The sequence below is a fragment of the Scyliorhinus torazame genome, chromosome 10, assembly GCF_047496885.1.
Source record: "Scyliorhinus torazame isolate Kashiwa2021f chromosome 10, sScyTor2.1, whole genome shotgun sequence".
Classification (NCBI taxonomy): Eukaryota; Metazoa; Chordata; class Chondrichthyes; order Carcharhiniformes; family Scyliorhinidae; genus Scyliorhinus; species Scyliorhinus torazame.
Genome location: NC_092716.1, coordinates 229,042,086 through 229,060,435, shown reverse-complemented (window position 1 = coordinate 229,060,435; position 18,350 = coordinate 229,042,086). Strand labels below are relative to the sequence as shown.

Sequence of the window (18,350 nt, the reverse complement as noted above, 5' to 3'; positions counted from 1 at the left end):
CCCCGCCATGCCAGGGCACTTGGTGGAGAGGCTGCTCTCCATCCCAGCAGGATCCGCCTTCGGGCGATCAACGAGGCGAAGGCTATGATATCTGCCTCCGCTCCGGTTTCCAACCCTGGCTGGTCCGACACCCCGAATATGGCCTCCTGGAGACCCGGGTCCAGTTTAACACGCACCACCTTGGAAATTACCCTAAACACCTCCTTCCAGTACTCCCCTAGCTTTGGACAAGACCAAAACATATGAACGTGATTCGCGGGCCCCCCCCGCAACGCTCACACACATCCTCTACTCCTTCAAAAAAATCGGCTCATCCTCGCCCTCGTGAGGTGCGCTCTATATACCACCTTCAGCTGTATCAGCCCCAACCTCGCACATGAGGTGGAGGCATTCACTCTCCGGAGCACCTCACACCAGACCCCCTCCTCTATAACCTCGCCCAGCTCTTTCTCCCACTTTGCTTTGATCCCTTCCAGTGGTGCCTTATCCTCTTCCAGAATAGCTCAGTACACCGCTGACACTGCCCCCTTCTCCAGTCCCCTTGTCGTCAACACCTCCTCCAGCATTGTGGAGGCCGGTTCCTCTGGGAAGCACTGTATCTCCTTCCTGGCAAAATCTCGAACCTGCATGTACCTAAACACTTCTCCGTGCTCTAGCCCATACTTCGCTCCCAGCTCCCTCAATCCTGCAAACCGACCCCGAAGAAACAAATCTTTTAGCGTCTTAATCCCCTTCTCTTCCCATTTCCGAAAACTTCCATCCCACCTCCCTGGCTCAAATCTGTGGTTCCCCTGAATTGGCATTTCCCTTGACCCTAAACCCAACCCGAAGTGTTGGCGAAACTGCCTCCAGATTTTCAATGAAGCTATTATTACCGGACTCCCTGAATATTTCCCCGGAGCTATCGGGAGCGGTGCTGTTGCAAGTGCCTTCAGCCCCGACCCCCTGCACAAACTCTCCTCCATTCTGACCCACTGAGAATCAACCCCTCTGACCCAGCTCCGCACTTTCTCCACGTTCGCCACCCAGTAGTAGTACAACAGGTTCGGGAGACCCAAACCCCCTGCCTGCCTTCCCCTCTGTAGCAGCACCTTTCTCACTCTGGCCACCTTCCCTCCCCATATGAATGAGGTAATCCTTTCCTCAACTCCCTGAGGACTCGCGGCAACACATTCATTTTAACCGCCTGTACCCGACCTGCCAGTGACAGGAAGGCCGTCCCACCTTGCCAGATCGGCTTTCACTCTCCCCACCAAACTAGTGATGTTGTACCTGCGAAGCCTCCCCCACTCCCGGGCAACCTGCACCCCAGATACCTAAAATGAGTCCCTGCTCTACGGAATGGCAGCCCCCCCACCCCTGCCCCACCCCCGGCCGAGACACCACAAAGTACTCACTCTTGTCCAGGTTCAACTTGTACCCCGAGAAAGACCCAAATACCCACAGTAGCTCCAATATTCCTCCTATCGACGCACTCGGCTCCGACACATACAGCAGCAAGTCATCGGCATATAAGGACATCCTATGCTCTATCCCCTCCCCGCACTATTCCTTTCCATGCTCCCGAACTTCTCAATGCGATGGCCAACGGCTCAATCGCAAGTGCAAACAGCAGGGGGGACATAGGACATCCCTGTCTCATCCCACGGTGGAGAGAAAAGTATCTCGAACTGATATTATTTGTGCGGACACTCGCCTTTGTTTCCTTTCGCTTCCTGATATAGCTTTACCCAGTTCACAAACCTTGGTCCAATCCCAAACCGCTCCAGCACTGCCATCAGGTACCCCCATTCTACCCGATCAAACACCTTCTCGGCGTCCAATGCCACAACTACCTCTGTTTCCTTTCTTTCCGCCGGTGCCATAACAATGTTCAAAGCCCTCCTAATGTTCGAAACAGCTGCCTCCCTCTCACAAACCCCGTCTGATCCTCCCCTATTACCTTCGGGAGGCACTCCTCCAGCCTACCCGCCAGTACCTTCGCCAACACTTTTACGTCCACATTCAGAAGTGATATGGGCCGAAACGACCCACACTCCGTTGGATCCTTATCTTTTTTTTAGTAACAGGGAAATCGATGCCTGCCCCAAGGTTTGCGGCAACACCCCGTTCCCTATCGCCTCCTCAAACATCCCCACCATCAGGGGTGCCAACCTATCCCTAAATTTTTTATAATATTCCACCGGAAACCCATCCGGCCCTGCCACCTTCCCCGACTGCATCCTCCCAATCGCATCCTTTATCTCCTGCTCCACTATTGCTCCTTCTAATGTAGCCCTGTCCCCCTCCCCTAGCCTCAGGTACTCCAACCCATCTAGAAATTCCTGCATCTCACGGTCTCCCCAGAGTGGCTCTGACTTGTACATCCTCTCATAAAACTCCTCAAAAACCTTGTTAATCAGCACTGGAGCCACCACCAACTTCCCTGCCCTATCCTTCACCTGAAGAATTTCCCTTGCCGCTGCCTCCCTCTGGAGCTGACCTGCCCCGCCTTATCTCCATGTTCATAAACTGCACCCCTTGCTCGTCTCAGTTGGCGCACCGCCTTCCTGGTGGACAGTCGGTCGAAGCTCGCCTGTAGTTCCTTCCTCTTTTCCAGCTTCGCCGGGTCCCCATCCTCTGCATACCTCCTATCTACCTCCAACATCTCATCTATTACCCTCTGGGTTTTAAGGATCTTACAGGGAGAAAGAGGAATAGAGAGAGGAAGAGATTTAAGGAGGGAATTCCAAAGCCTATTGCTTCGGCAGCTGAAGGTGCAGCCACCAATGGTGCAGTGATTAAAATCAGGATGCGCAAGAGGTCAAAAGGAGAAGAGTGGTGCAGATATCCCAGAGAGTTACGGGCTTGGGTAAGGTTACAGGGAGAGGCCAAAGAGAGATCTGAAAATGAGAATGAGAATTTTAAATTGAGATGTTGCTTAACTTGGTGTCAATGTTGATCAGTGAAGGGCAGCACGGTGGTGCAGTGGTTAGCACTGTTGTCTCACGGCACCAAGGTCCCAGGTTCGATCCCGGCTCTGGGTCACTGTCCGTGTGGAATTTGCACATACTCCCCATGTTTGCATGGGTTTCGCCCCCACAACCCAAAGATGTGCAGGGTAGATGGATTGGCCATGCTAAATTGCCCCTTAATTGGAAAAAATTTATATGAAAAAAATGTTGATCAGCGAGTGTACAAAAGCTAATTCAATGGATAAAGGTTAAGGATTATGTGAGGAAGGAGTTGGAGTAATCTTCCGATAAAACTTTTTAGAACAACAAATTATGTGACTAATTCAAAGTACACCATGTTCCGTTTCTGTTGTCACTTGACTAAAGAAGCAATGGCAGTTTGGCAGAAAGACTTTAAGTGTTACTCCAGGATGAAAGAAGACGCAGGCTTGGAGGGCCGGAGGGCCTGTTCCTGTGCTGTATTTTTCTTTGTTCTTTGTTCTCCGGCACCTGTTCGGGTACACAGATGGAGAATGCAGAATGTCCAGTTCACCTAACAAGCGCATCTTTCGGGACTTGTGGGAGGAAACTGGAGCACGTAGGAAACTCACGTAGACACGGGAGAATGTGCAGACTCCGCACAGACAGTGACCCAAGCTGGGAATCGAACCTGGGACCCTGGAGCTGTGAAGTAACAGTGCTAACCATTGTGCTACATGGCAGCCCATGCCACTTCGCCCAACACCCTTTGCCCAGACACCTAGCATGCCAACTCATCTGGTATCAATCATGGGCAGACTTCAGGATCCGTGCAGAGATGAGATAAAATAAAGTTCTATAAAATAACGTTTTGTTGCAAACTTCATGATATTGAAAGAATGCTCTCATTCATAAAAAATCATTTATTACATTTGCATCCCTCCAATTTAAAAAAAGCTTTATAGCAACACACATTCCATTCAAATGCAGAATCCTACATCACACATCAAAAAATCTATAACTACTTGTAGCTCTCAATCGAATTGTGAAATGACAGGCAGTCAAAAAAACTTTTTTTGTGCTATTACCATGCTATGATCTTATTAAAGATGTTAGATATTTAGTTTGCAGAATGAAAGGTGCTGCTATGGATAAATAATTAATACCCAAGCAACAATTCAACACAATAAAGTAAAATTGAAAAATTACTGCAAATATTGTATTCTGGGAAAGATGAAAATAATGTGCAAAGTGTAGGTGACCGCAATGGGATTTAATGCCGTTTAATCACTGCCCTAAGAAAGGCAGAAACAGTGGGCCATACTTGCAACATGTTATTTAAACTCTTTGCTAGGCAGTGTATTTGTAGGCCTGGTACTGGAATAAATGGGTGGGGAAGGGTGCTTAACAACCAGCTGCGAGAAAGCTGTCACCTTTCAAGTCGCAGAAACACAAGGAAAGCTAATGTTTTAAAATGTTCAATATTTGAGTAATGTAATTGCATTTATTAAATACTCCAAAAACATTTCATAGTTCATGGATGCGATCGAACGGCCTTGTCACACCTGACTCTGTGATGTGACGAGGCCGTTCAATCTCTCGAGAGGCCTCTTGCAAGATTTTTGATGCTCAGAATGCCTCGGATCTTGTGAGATATTGCAATCTGTTTCTCGCCCTTGCTGGGCGAGATCCAGATATACTGATGCACGATCAATTACACAAAGACGAGAGTACGATGTAATCGAGGCTTTATTACACTGAGATGTGTGGCCTCCTACAGCAGCTGACGAAATGTTGCTGTACTGGGAGCACACATATTTATACTCCGCCTACTGGGCGGAACCAGCAGGCAGGGATCTATCCCCGTACCTGTAGTACAGGGGCCTTACCATAAAGCACCTGTATCAACATCCTATATATACAATATATACATCAGTGGTGACTACCACATATACATATTTAAATGAGCCATTAGTCTAATTTAAATATGTCTGCGTTGGATTATTCCAGCAACCGGGAACTAATGGCCGTGCCTGGGAGGCCTCACCATGGTGCCGTTTAGCACTGGTCCACACAAACACCAGTGAGAGCAAGAGCAACTCACCTAGTCCCCTTCCCCCACCTTTTTCTTACAGTGCTGTAATTTCTTTTTGTTGCTAACTTGCTGTTGTCTCTTAATTTGGCTCTGTTTAATTACGTTTGCTCAAGAGTTGCCAGGTATCTTTCGACAACGCCACAAGGTTCAAAACCGAATACTGATCGAAGACACGATACACCAGTTAGTAAGTTCAAAAGCAATGCTCATTTATTTACACACAGTCAAATCTACTCATGCATCAAACTCTACAACCTAAACTATCATTATTACTAAAAGCTTATTATTATTATTATTACAAATACACTGCCTAGCAAAGAGTTTAAATAACATTATTAATATTATTACTAAATTACTTAGCTTCGGGTGCTCACTCAGTCAGAGGAACAATGGCCGTTGCTCGGTTCTGAGGCTGCTGTGTTGAGCTGTTTACAGGGTAGCAACGAGGAACGTCTAACTCGTAGCATGCGTTGACTTGGAACTTACTTGGTCTGGTGTAGCTACTAGGCAGGTCTCTCCTCGCTGAGAGCCAAGGCCAAGAGAGCGATCCTCTCTTGGGGAGTCATTTTTATACCCCAAAAGGGTTTTGCGCGCTTTTGGGCAGGCCTTGAACTTGGCCCCAATTAATTGGGCCATTTCCCAATCGTCCTTATCGATTTTCCTCCAATAGTGGGGTGGGTTCCCTGGTTGCTGGGCGTGTCCTAGGTGGCCGTTGGTTTGCTTTGTTTTAGTCTCTTTTGGCGCCGGGATGTCTGGCTTAGCATTGTTTACCTAAATGTTGCCTTTTGTTCCCGGGGATGGCTCATTAGTATGTAGATGGCTTAGCTCTACCGGTCTTGTCTGAGAACTAAGGCTCCAATCAATAGACAGACTTTGCACCTGCTTGCTTTTTCGGTACTGTCCAATTTTCCCTGCATTCTTTGCAAGTGTCCATTTTGTAATCGGGACGTGGCCATCCCAGATGGCTACAGCCCCTCCTTGTAATCCTCAACACGAAGCAGTGTAGGGGCACCCATAATCAGGCGCTACTCTGTCTTATCCGAGTCAACACAATTTTACCTAAATCATTTTAAATACCACATTATTATAAAACTCTACGGGGCGCTATGACATTAATGCATGCATTACAGAAAAATAAAAAAACTGGAACCTCTAACTGTCCTCAATAAACTATCCTCATTCAAACAATTAAAAATAATTTACAACATTTTAAATGTACAAAATAGCAGGACACAAATTTCTCTGGCCTGGCAGTCAGACACCGAGGTTTACATTTCTTTATTTAACGGAATACATAAAGAGTAACGGATGCACTTTAATTCATGTCAAAGGGTTCGGAGGTTTGGTGGAAGCCGAAAATAGGCGACCTAATCCTGTATACCGGGGTGCGAGAGCGGTAGGCTCTTTTTCGCCATTTCCTGACTCGAAGTGTCTGCACGACACTGCAAAGTATCGCCAGTACTAAGAGCGCTTCTACTACATACGATAGTGAGTACCAGGTGATAAACTTATCATACCAGGTCGGGGTATTGTTAGCTGTTGCGGGGCTAGCTATCTCGGGGTTCTGTGTATTGCAGGGGTGGGAATCATTCACGGCTTGTGTGGTAGCGGTCGGGGAGTAGCGGCGCGCGCAACTGAAGGGGTCCCGCTAAGATCCAGGTGAACAAGATGGAGGTCGTCTTCATCTTTTCGTCTTTCTGTCTACCTCTTTGTCTTCCTCTGGGGTTCCTGAGGTTCCGGAGTTCTGTGAACACAAGCATAATATCTGTTATTATCTCGCTTAAGATCTCGTATGCCTGTCTGTCTGTCCTTTGTTGCCAATTTCCCTTTATAATTTGTCACCATTTGTGACTCCCTCATTTTTTTTTAAAACCAAATATTTGGACAAGACATCCGAGAAAAATACTGACATAGTGCGAGCTGTCTCGCAGCCTTTGCAATCTACCATCCTAGTGTTTTAGGATGTAAATAGCATACAGAAGCAACCTAAGGGTTGCCAAAACGAAACAAAAGAATTTCGAACTGAAAGTGCCAAAATGGGGTGCGTATGGGCTGCGGCGGGTAAGAAATGGGTGGAATCCCCAGGTAGGACGGTGATCAATGCCGTTTGTGCTCTACCCGAGCGTAGCTGACCAGAGAGGGGTCCTCAGGCAGGGCGGGGACCAATGCCGTTTCTCCACTGCCTGAGCAACCGGTCAGAACGGGTAAGAATGTGGTCGTCGTGGAGGGCTGCCTCTCGAATCGGGAGAGTAGCTATGAGTAGTGTCTGTCGACAAACTAGTTCCTCAGAACGGTTGTCTGGCGACAAACTTCACAAACTAGTTCCTCTGAACTGTTGTCTGGGGACAAACCTGTTCCTCTAACAGGCATTGGGCATCAAAGAAGTGGTGACGTGGGGCCATGAAAAGTTTCAAGTTTACAAACAGCACTTAACATTAACACTGACGAACAAACATACAACAAACATGGTGCAGGTTCCATCAGAAAGGACACCGTATCTCTCCATCGGTTCCTTTTTTTTCCATCATCTGGACACCTCACTGCTCAATAGCGAACAGGGTCGCAAAGGGATTCGTGTGGTGGGAGTCAGACTCTAAGTCATCATCTTCTCCTGGCTGCCAAACTCTTGACTGTAGTAATCGTGCTAAAGCTGTTAGGGGCGAATTGGGGTCCAGCTCATCATTCCGGATGAGCCTGAACGAATTGTCTCGGTGCCAGAATCGTGTGTCGAGGTTGGAGCTACTAGGTTTCAATCCGTAATCGTCGGGCGGTGGGTCAGGGGCTCTGATATATGTAATCTCGAAGGGGTAAGTGGAATCATGCTCGGAATTGCTGGGAGTGGGGCCTGGTACAGGGGTATAGTCGTAACGTGGTGTGCTGTGGCTATCGCCATCGTTGTCGGTATCACTGTCGCTGTCACTGCTGGTTGAAGCAAGGGAGAGGCGGAGTCGTGTCTCTGGGGGTGGAGTTGATGTCATGTCTGAGGACGAGCTGGGTTGGTGGGGGGAGGATAGGAAAATGTCATCTGTGGACGGGGCGTGATCGTCTGCTGCTGCGAGCAGGATGTGGTGTGTGGCTATTCTGCAAGTCATAAACCTCAAAGAGCTGGTTTATGTGAAACCATGCAGACTTACCATTGGGATATGTAATTTTGTATACCGAGGGGCTGACTTTATCCGAAATGGATTACGGTCCGAGAATTTAGGGGAAAGGAATGAACTGGGGTTGTAAAGGGAAAGCATCACTTGCTGCCCTACTGCAAACTCAGTGGCGTGTACTGTCTTGTCGAAACAAGCCTTGCTCTGGTTCTTCCTGGTTCCAAGTCTCACATCTGCTGCGAGTTGGGCTGCCTTTATGTTCTCTAACAATTGTTGAACCGCATTTTCATGCGTGAGGGCTGTGACTGCAGGGCTGGCCCAATCCAGTCCTAATAAATACTCAGTGCCTTTCATGGGGCGTCCGGTCATGAGGGTGTGGGGGGTGTATCCTGTGGGCGTGGATACCGTGTTTCTTCTAAACATTAAAGCAAATGGGAGAACTGAATCCCAGGTGCTGCTATTCTGCTGAACCATTTTCCTGAGGGTGGCTTTTAATGTCCTGTTCATCCTCTCTACAATACCACTCGACTGGGGGTGGTATGCAGTGTGAAACAATATGAAAATCGCGAGGACGTTTTTCATTACACATCCAGTGAAATGTGAGCCTTGATCGGACTCTATACTGCGGGGGAGTCCCCATCTTGTAAAGATGTGATGTGTTAATATTTTAGCCATTGTCTTGACCGTATTAGTTCGCGATGGAAATGATTCCACCCATTTTGTGGAGTTGTCTATGACCACCAACACATACTTATAACCATTTCTGCAAGGGGGTAGGGGTCCTATATAATCTATCTGGAGATTTGTCCAGGGTCCATTAATGGGACGGGTATGACTAAGTTGAGCCTTTTTCGCATATCTGTCCGGATTGTTCTGGGCACAGATTAAGCAATTCTCTATGTAGTGGGTTACATCGGTTTTTAAATCAGGCCACCAGCAGAGCGGTCTGAGGTGGGCTAGGGTGGGTTCAATTCCTTGGTGTCCATGATTGTCATGGAACTGACAAATGATCTGGTTCCTGTCCTGGCTGGGAACTATATAAATGCTATCCTTTAAAATCACACCATCATGTGTGGTTATTGCATTTTTGTATTTATCATTCGGGGCTGGGAAGGTACCCTTTAAAACTTCCCTGAGTTTCTCGTCCTCTTTCTGTGCCTTCGCTAGATCCTGAATATTGGTCTGTGAGACCTGAACTGCGTGTACTGGGGTGCTTTCGGGGGGTTTCAAAAATAACCATGCCTGGAGCCTGCCTTCGCTAGGGCTTCTGGCTTTAATGTTACCAGGGGGGGAAGAGCGGTGATGACTGCGAACCTTAATTATTCCATATTTTCTATCCTTCGCTGTCTCTAAGGTATGGCGGAGTAATGGGGCTGAGGGTAGGGGTTTACTGTCCGCGGAAACAAATCCTCTTGTTTCCCACAGAGGTAGGAATTCCGTCAAACTATTGCAGACATACAAGCTGTCCGAATAGATGTCTGCTGGGGTCGGGAACGAGTCGGGGTGGTCTACAATATAAGCGATTGCTGCCAGCTCTGCTGCCTGCGAGCCTAAGTGTCCTGGCAACTTTAATGCAATCTCATCTAGGGCGCGTCCCTGCGCGTCCTCTACGTAAATACCGCAACCGGTAATTCTCTTTCCATTAACACTGTGGAGGAGCCATCCACATAAATCTTCAGGGATGTGCACGTGTCTGTGGGCTGGGGTCTCTGGGTGTACTACCTGTTTTCCTGGGAGCTGTTTTGGGAATAAATGGGCCTGATGATCTCACACTCATGAGGGGTGCCTGCATACTGCAAATTATCGGCAAGGAAGGTGTGGGTCTTGGTTCTTTTTACTGTGATGTCCCGTACCTGTAAAAGAAGGGTCCAACGGGCTGCGCGGATTTGGCTGATTGTGCCATCCTTAAGTCGGCCGTCTAACAATAGCTGTGTTGGGGTGTGCTCTGTGAGGATGGTGATGGCGTTGAGTCCTGTAATGCAGGCAAAGTATTGTACTGCCCAAAAACTGCGAGCAGGTGCCTTTCACAGGCAGAAAGTCCTTGCTCTACGGGGTCTAACATGCATGAGGCGTATGCTACGGGGCGTAATCGGTTGTGGCGTTCCTGGAGGAGCACGGCCGAAAGGGTTCGGTCGGTGCTTGCTACTTCGATAGCGTACGGGGAAAGTGGATCTGGGACCTGTAGTGCGGGGGCTGTGCTGAGTGCTCTTTTTAAAGCATCCACGGCATCCGTATGCTGTGGAAACCATTCCCAAGGTGCCTGCTTCTTGAGAAGTTCGGATAGGGGCGCTGCTTTAGTGGCGAAACCGTCAATATGGTTTTGGCAGTAGCCAACCAGTCCTAGAAATGACCGGAGGGCTGAGACATTGTGGGTAAGGGGCAATTTGACGATCGAGTCAATTCTCTTTTGCTCGATCTCGCGTTTACCATGAATGTCGCCCGGAGATGTCATTTCCGCGCCAGCTGGCGGGGCACCAAAGGCCTTTTCCGCCAGCTGGTGGGGCGGAAATTCGTCCGGCGCCGACCTAGCCCCTCAATGTTGGGGCTCGGCCCCCAAAGATGCGGACATTTCGTACCTTTGGGGCAGCGCAATGCCCGTCTGATTTACGCCGTTTTGGGCGCCAGTCAGCGGACATCGCGCCGTTTCCGGAGAATTTCGCCCCTGGTCCTTTTTGGGGTTGACTTTCCAACCAATTTCTTTGAGGAGTCCTAGGAGTTCGGCGAGGTGCGAAATGTGCTCTCCCTTTGTGTCTGTCTGTAGTAACAAGTTGTCTACGTACTGGACCAGACAATCGGGGTGGGAAAATTTTGATAATCCATTTGCCAGCTGTCGGTAGAAAATGGAAGGGGAGTTGTGGAAGCCTTGTGGAAGGCACGTCCAAGTGTACTGTTGCCCTTGGAATGTAAAGGCGAATTTGTACTGGCACGCTTTAGCCAATGGAATGGACCAAAAGCCGTTACTAATGTCCAAAACTGAAAAACATTTTAACTGGAGTTCCTGTTTGAGCATTGTCTCGGGACTTGTGGCTACGGAGCTCTGCCTTTGTTCCGTCGTGGAAGAATGGAGTGCTCGTAGCCATGAGTCCCGAGACGATGCTCAAACAGGGACTCCAGTCAAAATTTTTTAGTCAAATTCCCTTTTTTAAAGACACAATTGCATCCACATCTGGCCTCCACCATACTCTCAGCACTATTCGTTCTTTTGCCATTAACCTGAATCGATGTCCTCTGGTTCTCAACCCTTCTGCCAATGGGAACAAATTCGCTCGACCTACAATGTCTAAACTTCTCATGATTTTGAACACCTCAAATCTGCTCTCAACCTTCTTTTTAAAAAAATATATATATTTTATTAAAGTTTTTCGATCAACCAAGAATTTTCCATTTTTACAACTTTGTAACAATATATACATTGATCGTTTTTAAAATAATATATTAACTAACGGCAAGTGGCAACACAAATAAGAAACAAAAAGAAATAGTAACATTGAGAAGGCAAATATGTAACAACACACAAAAAACCCCCGAAGACGCGAATGCACCCCCCCCCCCTCCCCCCCCCCCCCCCCCCGGGTTGCTGCTGTTGTCTTCCTATTTTCCCTTATCGCTCTGCGAGATAGTCGAGGAACGGTTGCCACCGCCTGGTGAACCCCTGAGCCGAACCTCTCAGTGCGTACTTTATCCGCTCCAATTTTATAAACCCTGCCATGTCGTTTATCCAGGCCTCCACACCTGGGGGTTTAGCTTCTTTCCACATAAGTAGAATCCTTCGCCGGGCTACTAGGGACGCAAAGGCCAAAACATGGGCCTCTCTCGCCTCCTGCACTCCCGGCTCATCTGCAACCCCAAATATAGCCAACCCCCAGCTTGATTCGACCCGGAGCCCCACCACCTTTGAAATCACTTTTGCCACACCCACCCAGACCCCGTGCAATACCGGACATGACCAAAACATGTGGGTGTGGTTCACAGGGCTTCCCGCCCACCTCCTGCACCTATCCTCCACCCCAAAAAAGCTGCTCAATCTTGCTCCCGTCATATGCGCCCTGTGTAGTACCTTGAATTGGATCAGGCTGAGCCTGGCACACCAGGACGAGGAATTTACCCTACTTAGGGCATCTGCCCACAGCCCCTCCTCAATTTCCTCCCCCAGCTCCTCCTCCCATTTTTCTTTCAGTTCCTCTATCATCGTCTCCCCTTGTCTCTCATTTCCCTGTATATATCGGACACCTTATCGTCACCCACCCAAAATCACTCTGTCCTGGATCCCTTGCGCCGGGAGCTGCGGAAATTCCCTCACCTGTTGCCTCACAAATGCCCTCACTTGCATATAACGAAATGCGTTCCCAGGTGGCAACCCGTATTTTTCTGTCAGTGCTCCCAGACTCGCGAACGTCCCGTCCAAGAACAAGTCCTTCAGTTTCGCAATTCCTGCTCGCTGCCAAGATTGAAATCCCCCGTCTATCCTTCCCGGGACGAACCTGTGGTTGTTCCTTATCGGGGACCACACTGAGGTCCTCGTCACTCCCCTATGTCCTCTCCACTGCCCCCAAATCTTCAGAGTCGCCACCACCACTGGGTTTGTGGTGTACCTTTTCGGGGAGAACGGCAGCGGCGCTGTCGCCAGTGCTTTTAAGCTAGTTCCCCTACAGGACGCCATCTCCAGCCTTTTCCACGCCGCTCCTTCTTCTTCCCTCATCCACTTACATATCATTGACACGTTAGCGGCCCAATAATAATCACTCAGACTCGGCAGTGCCAATCCCCCTCTATCTCTACTGCGCTGCAGGAACCCCCTCTTTACCCTTGGGGTCTTTCCGGCCCACACAAAGCTCATGATGCTCCTGTCCACCTTCTTAAAAAAGGTCTTTGTAATCAGTATGGGGAGGCACTGAAACACAAAAAGAAACCTCGGGAGGACCACCATTTTAATCGCCTGCACCCTGCCCGCCAATGACAGGGGCACTATATCCCACCTCTTAAAGTCCTCCTCCATCTGCACTACCAGTCGTGTCAAGTTAAGCTTATGCAAGGTTCCCCAGTCCCTGGCCACTTGGATCCCTAAATACCGGAAATCTCTTGTTACCCTCCTCAGCGGCAGCTCGTCTATTCCCCTGCCCTGTTCCCCGGGGTGTATCACCAACAGTTCACTCTTCCCCATATTCAATTTGTATCCCGAAAACTCTCCAAACTCCCTGAGTGTCTGCATTATTTCAGGCATCCCCTCCACTGGGTCCGCGACATATAACAGCAGATCATCCGCGTATAATGACACCCGATGTTCTTCTCCTCCTCTAAGTACCCCTCTCCACTTCCTAGAGCCCCTCGGCGCTATGGCCAATGGCTCAATTGCCAACGCAAACAGTAACGGGGACAGGGGGCACCCCTGTCTTGTGCCCCTATATAGTCGGAAGTAGTCGGATCGTTGCCTGTTCGTAATCACACTTGCCACCGGGGCCCCGTACAGGAGTCGAACCCATCTAATGAACCCCTCTCCAAATCCAAATCTCTTCAGCACCTCCCACAGGTAGTCCCACTCCACTCTATCAAATGCCTTCTTTGCATCCATAGCCACCTCTATCTCTGCCTACCCCTCAGGTGGGGGCATCATCATCACCCCCAACAACCTCCGTATATTGGTATTCAATTGCCTCCCTTTAACAAATCCTGTTTGGTCACCATGCACCACCCCAGGGACACAGTCCTTTATCCTTGTTGCCATCACTTTGGCCAATAACTTGGCATCTACGTTCAGGAGGGAGATAGGCCTGCATGACCTGCACTGCAGCGGGTCTTTGTCTCTTTTCAGGATCAGCGATATCGTCGCCTCCGACATCGTCGGGGGTAGTGTCCCCCTTTCCTTAGCCTCATTGAAGTTTCTCGTCAGGAGTGGGGCCAGCCGGTCCGCATATTTCCTATAAAATTCCACCGGGAACCCATCTGGTCCCGGGGCCTTCCCTGCCTGCATGCTCCCGATTCCTTTTACCACCTCCTCTACCTCAATCTGCGCTCCCAGTCCTGTCCTCTCCTACTCCTCAACCTTCGGGAACTCCAACTGGTTTAGGAAATGCATCATTCCCTCTTTCCCTTCCGGGGGTTGGGCCTTGTACAGCCTCTCGTAGAATACCTTAAATACCCCGTTCACCCTCTCCGCTCTCTGTTCCATCCTTCCCTCCTCGCCTCTAACTCCTCCGATCTCTCTCGCCGCCCCCCTCTTCCTAAGTTGTTGGGCCAGCAGTCGGCTCGCCTTCTCTCCGTATTCATACTGTACTCCCTGTGCCTTCCTCCACTGCGTCTCCGCCTTACCCGTGGTCAACAAGTCAAAGTCCGCGTGTAGTCTCCGTCTTTCCCTGTATAGCCCTTCGTCCGGAGCCTCCGCATATTGCCTATCCACTCTCAGAATCTCCTCAATCAGTCTCTGCCTTTCTTTACCCTCTTGTTTCCCCTTATGGGCCCTTATGGAGATCAGCTCCCCTCTCACCACCGCCTTCAGCGCCTCCCAGACTACTCCCACCTGGACCTCTCCGTCATCATTGACCTCTAGGTATCTTTCAATACATTCCCTGACCCTTCCACATACCCCCTCGTCCGCCAACAGTCCCATGTCCAATCTCCAATGTGGGCGTTGCTCCTTTTCCTCACCTAGTTCCAGATCTACCCAATGTGGGACATGATCTGAAATGGCTATAGCCGAGTACTCCGCTCCTGCCACCTTCGGGATCAGCGCCCTTCCCAGGACAAAGAAATCTATCCGGGAGTACACTTTATGGACGTGGGAGAAGAAGGAAAACTCTTTACTCCTCGGTCTAGTAAATCACCAGGGATCCACTCCTCCCATCTGCTCCATAAAGCCCTTAAGTACCTTGGCCGCTGCCGGCCTCCTCCCGGTCCTAGATCTGGACCGGTCCAGCACCGTGTTGAAGTCTCCCCCCATTACCAACTTTCCCATCTCCAGGTCCGGGATGCGCCCCAACATACGCTTCATAAAGTTCGCATCATCCCAGTTCGGGGCATATACGTTCACCAGCACCACCGCTTCACCTTGCAATCTGCCACTCACCATCACGTACCTACCCCCACTGTCCACCACTATGGTCTTCGCCTCAAACGATACCCGTTTCCCCACCAGTATTGCCACCCCTCTATTTTTCGCATCCAAGCCCGAGTGGAATACCTGTCCCACCCATCCTTTTCTTAATCTGACCTGATCCGCCAGTTTCAGGTGCGTCTCCTGAAGCATAACCACGTCTGCCTTTAGCTTCTTTAGGTGCGCAAATACCCTTGCCCTCTTAATCGGCCCATTCAACCCTCTCACGTTCCATGTGATTAACCGGGTTGGGGGGCTCTTTACCCCCCCCCCCCCCCCCCCCCCCCCCCCCCCATCGTCGACAAGCCATCCCCTTTTTTTAAACCAGCTCCTCACCCGGTTCCCACGCAACCGCTTGTCCCCCAGACGGCGCCCTCCCGTCCCGACCATCCCACCCCGTAACAGCTCCCCCTTCCCCTTAGCAGCAGCAACCCAGTTAATCCCCCCCCCCCCCCTCCTGCTAGATCCCGCTCTAGCTTGATTGCACCCCCCATATTGCTTCCCGGAATCAGCAATCTCTGGCTGACCTCGGCTTCCCCCGTTTATCCTTAGCCTTCTTGCGTGTGAGGCCCCCTCGTTCCTGCGCCCCCTTTTCCCGCCACAGTTTCCATAGCGCGGGAACAAAGCCCGCGCTTCCCTCTCGGTCCCGCCCCTAATGGCGCAGCTCCCTCTCTCCTTCCCCATCCCCTTCCCCACCGGCGCCCACATTTCTTCGTGTGTGTCCCCCCTTCGAGGGGGAAAAAAAACATTTTTCCCCCATCTGATTTACAATTCCTTGCCACCACCTCGCTACTTCATTCCAAACATCCTTTCCCAAATCTAGTCCAACTTCTCCTCTTGAATGAATGTCCACGCTTCCTCTGCCGTTTCAAAGTAGTGGTGTTTGCCCTGGTGTGTAACCCACAGTCTTGCCGGCTGCAACATTCCGAATTTCACTTTTTTCCTGTGGAGCACCGCCTTGGCCCGATTGAAACTCGCCCTCCTTCTCACCACCTCCGCACTCCAATCTTGGTAGATGCGGATCACCGCGTTCTCCCATCTGCTGCTCCGTGTCTTCTTAGCCCATCTCAGGACCATCTCCCTGTCCTTGTAGCGGTGGAATCTCACCACTATTGCTCGTGGTATTTCCCCTGCCTTTGGTCTTCGCACGAGGACCCGGTACGCTCCCTCCACTTCCAGGGGGCCCGTCGGGGCCTCAGCTCCCATTAAGGTATGGAGCATCACGCTCACGTACGCCCCAAAGTCCGCTCCCTCTGCCCCTTCGGGGAGACCCAAAATCCTTAAGTTCTTCCTCCTCGAGCTATTTTCCAGGTCTTCCAATCTCTCCATACACCTCTTGTGTAGCGCCTCGTGCGTCTCCGTCTTCACCACCAAGCCCTGTATCTCGTCCTCATTTTCGGCAGCCTTTGCCTTCACTCCACGGAGCTCCATCTCTTGGGTCTTTTGCGTCTCCTTCAGCCCCTCAATCGCCTGCAGCATCGGCGCCAGCACCTCCTTCTTGAGCTCCTCCACACATCGCCGGAGGAACTCCTGCTGTTCCAGGCCCCATACCAACTGGGCTCCCTCAGCCGCAATCTTGCTTCTCCCTTCCCTTCTCTGCCACTGCTCCAGAGGATCCTCCGCAATCTGGCCACTACTATCACTTCTTTCCAGCCACACCCGGGGGGACTCCTTCCTATGTCGCCTCACACTGGGTTTAGCCTTTGAAAATTTCCGTTGGGGCTCCCGATAAGAGCCCAAAAGTCCGTTGAAACGGGAGGTGCCGAAACGTGCGACTTAGCTGGTCATCGCCGCACCCGGAAGTCTGCTCTCAACCTTCTTTAAGGAGTACAACCCAAGCCTCTCAGACATATCCATGTAACTGAAGTCCCTCATCTCTGGAATGATTCTTTTAATCCTTTCTGCAACCTTTTGAATGCTTTTCTATTAACTGTGCTAAGCTTCTGTTCATTAGTTTAGTTAAATAGTTTAGTTCATTTATTGTGCTAAATAGGATATCAGATTTTGTTGATTGATTTGCAATCTACAAATGAAGTTCAATCGAGTTGAATGGATTTTAACTTTAATTATTCAGATTCATTGAAACGCTTCTTTGATCTGGTGATTCTTCATTTGAATAAATTTTGAGAAGTTGAACAATGTTGCTTATTTGCTCATCTAACTCTGAAGTAGATGCAACTGTTTAAATATTATTTCCCCCAGTTTGTTAACCACAAATATTATGGGACAATGGGGTGGCACAGTGGTTAAATTGTCCCCTAGTGCCTAGAGATGTGCAGGTTAGGTTGTGGGAATACGGGGATAGGTTGGGATGGACACTTGTAAATGGGCAGAGTGCTCTTCAAAGGGTTGGTGCAGACTTGATGGGCCGAATGGCCTCCTGCACTGTAGGGATTCTGTGATTCTATGAATATTTTAGTGACCATATGAGATGAGACAAGACATGAAGTAGCCTTTATTGCAAATTCATAAAATGGTTCCTTGAAATCTATAAATGTTAATACACTTGTGCCTCTGTTCATCTGAATTACTCCATAGGTACAGGAAACCAGTATTAAGATTTGAAGACTCAGTTGGGGAATTCAGACAAGAAGCACAAACCATTTCAGAAAATCTGGCTGTTCACAGGAATGAAAATAGGGTAAGCAACATATGCATCTGCCAGAAAACTTAAAAAGAAAAGTTTGCAATGTGAAATACGTTAGAAACTTATGTTTCAGCTACATTTTAAATGCAGCTGCATATGTATAATATCGCATTTGAACCATAATACAGTGCAACAGTTATGCAAAGAGTAACCCTAATTGCAACAGATATACAGTGTATGAATCCCCATTTAACTAGGGTACTGCATTTCGACCAGTACTTACAGAGTGCAATACTGGACCATTAATCCGAATTATGCTGCTGGGATCTGCATCTCTTTTACCCAATGACAACAGATTTCCGCACATGTATGATTCATTTACTAATTTCTCCATACCTCTTGCATTTTTAATGCTGGTGAGAGGATGCCAGCTTTGTCTTATAATTTGGAATATTTAACATCGGGCCGAATTCTCCCATCATTCCATGGTGGATTTGGCGGTGGACGGGAATGGAGAATCTAGCGAGAACCAAAAAGTCAGAAACCTGCTGGCATAAAATCAGGTTACAAT

General features: G+C 49.3%; 1 protein-coding gene across 3 annotated transcripts in view; it reads left to right on the top strand.

Moving 5' to 3' along the window:
* LOC140384641 (uncharacterized) overlaps nt 1–18,350 on the top strand; it is a 508,791-nt gene that overhangs the window by 110,427 nt on the left and 380,014 nt on the right. Inside the window, exon 2 of one of the 3 annotated variants that reach the window (XM_072466529.1) lies at nt 17,731–17,833. The exons of the other annotated variants lie outside the window; for them this stretch is intronic. The gene's annotated coding sequence lies outside the window, so the exon portion shown is untranslated. The remainder of the gene's footprint in view (nt 1–17,730; nt 17,834–18,350) is intronic. 3 annotated transcript variants of the gene reach the window in all.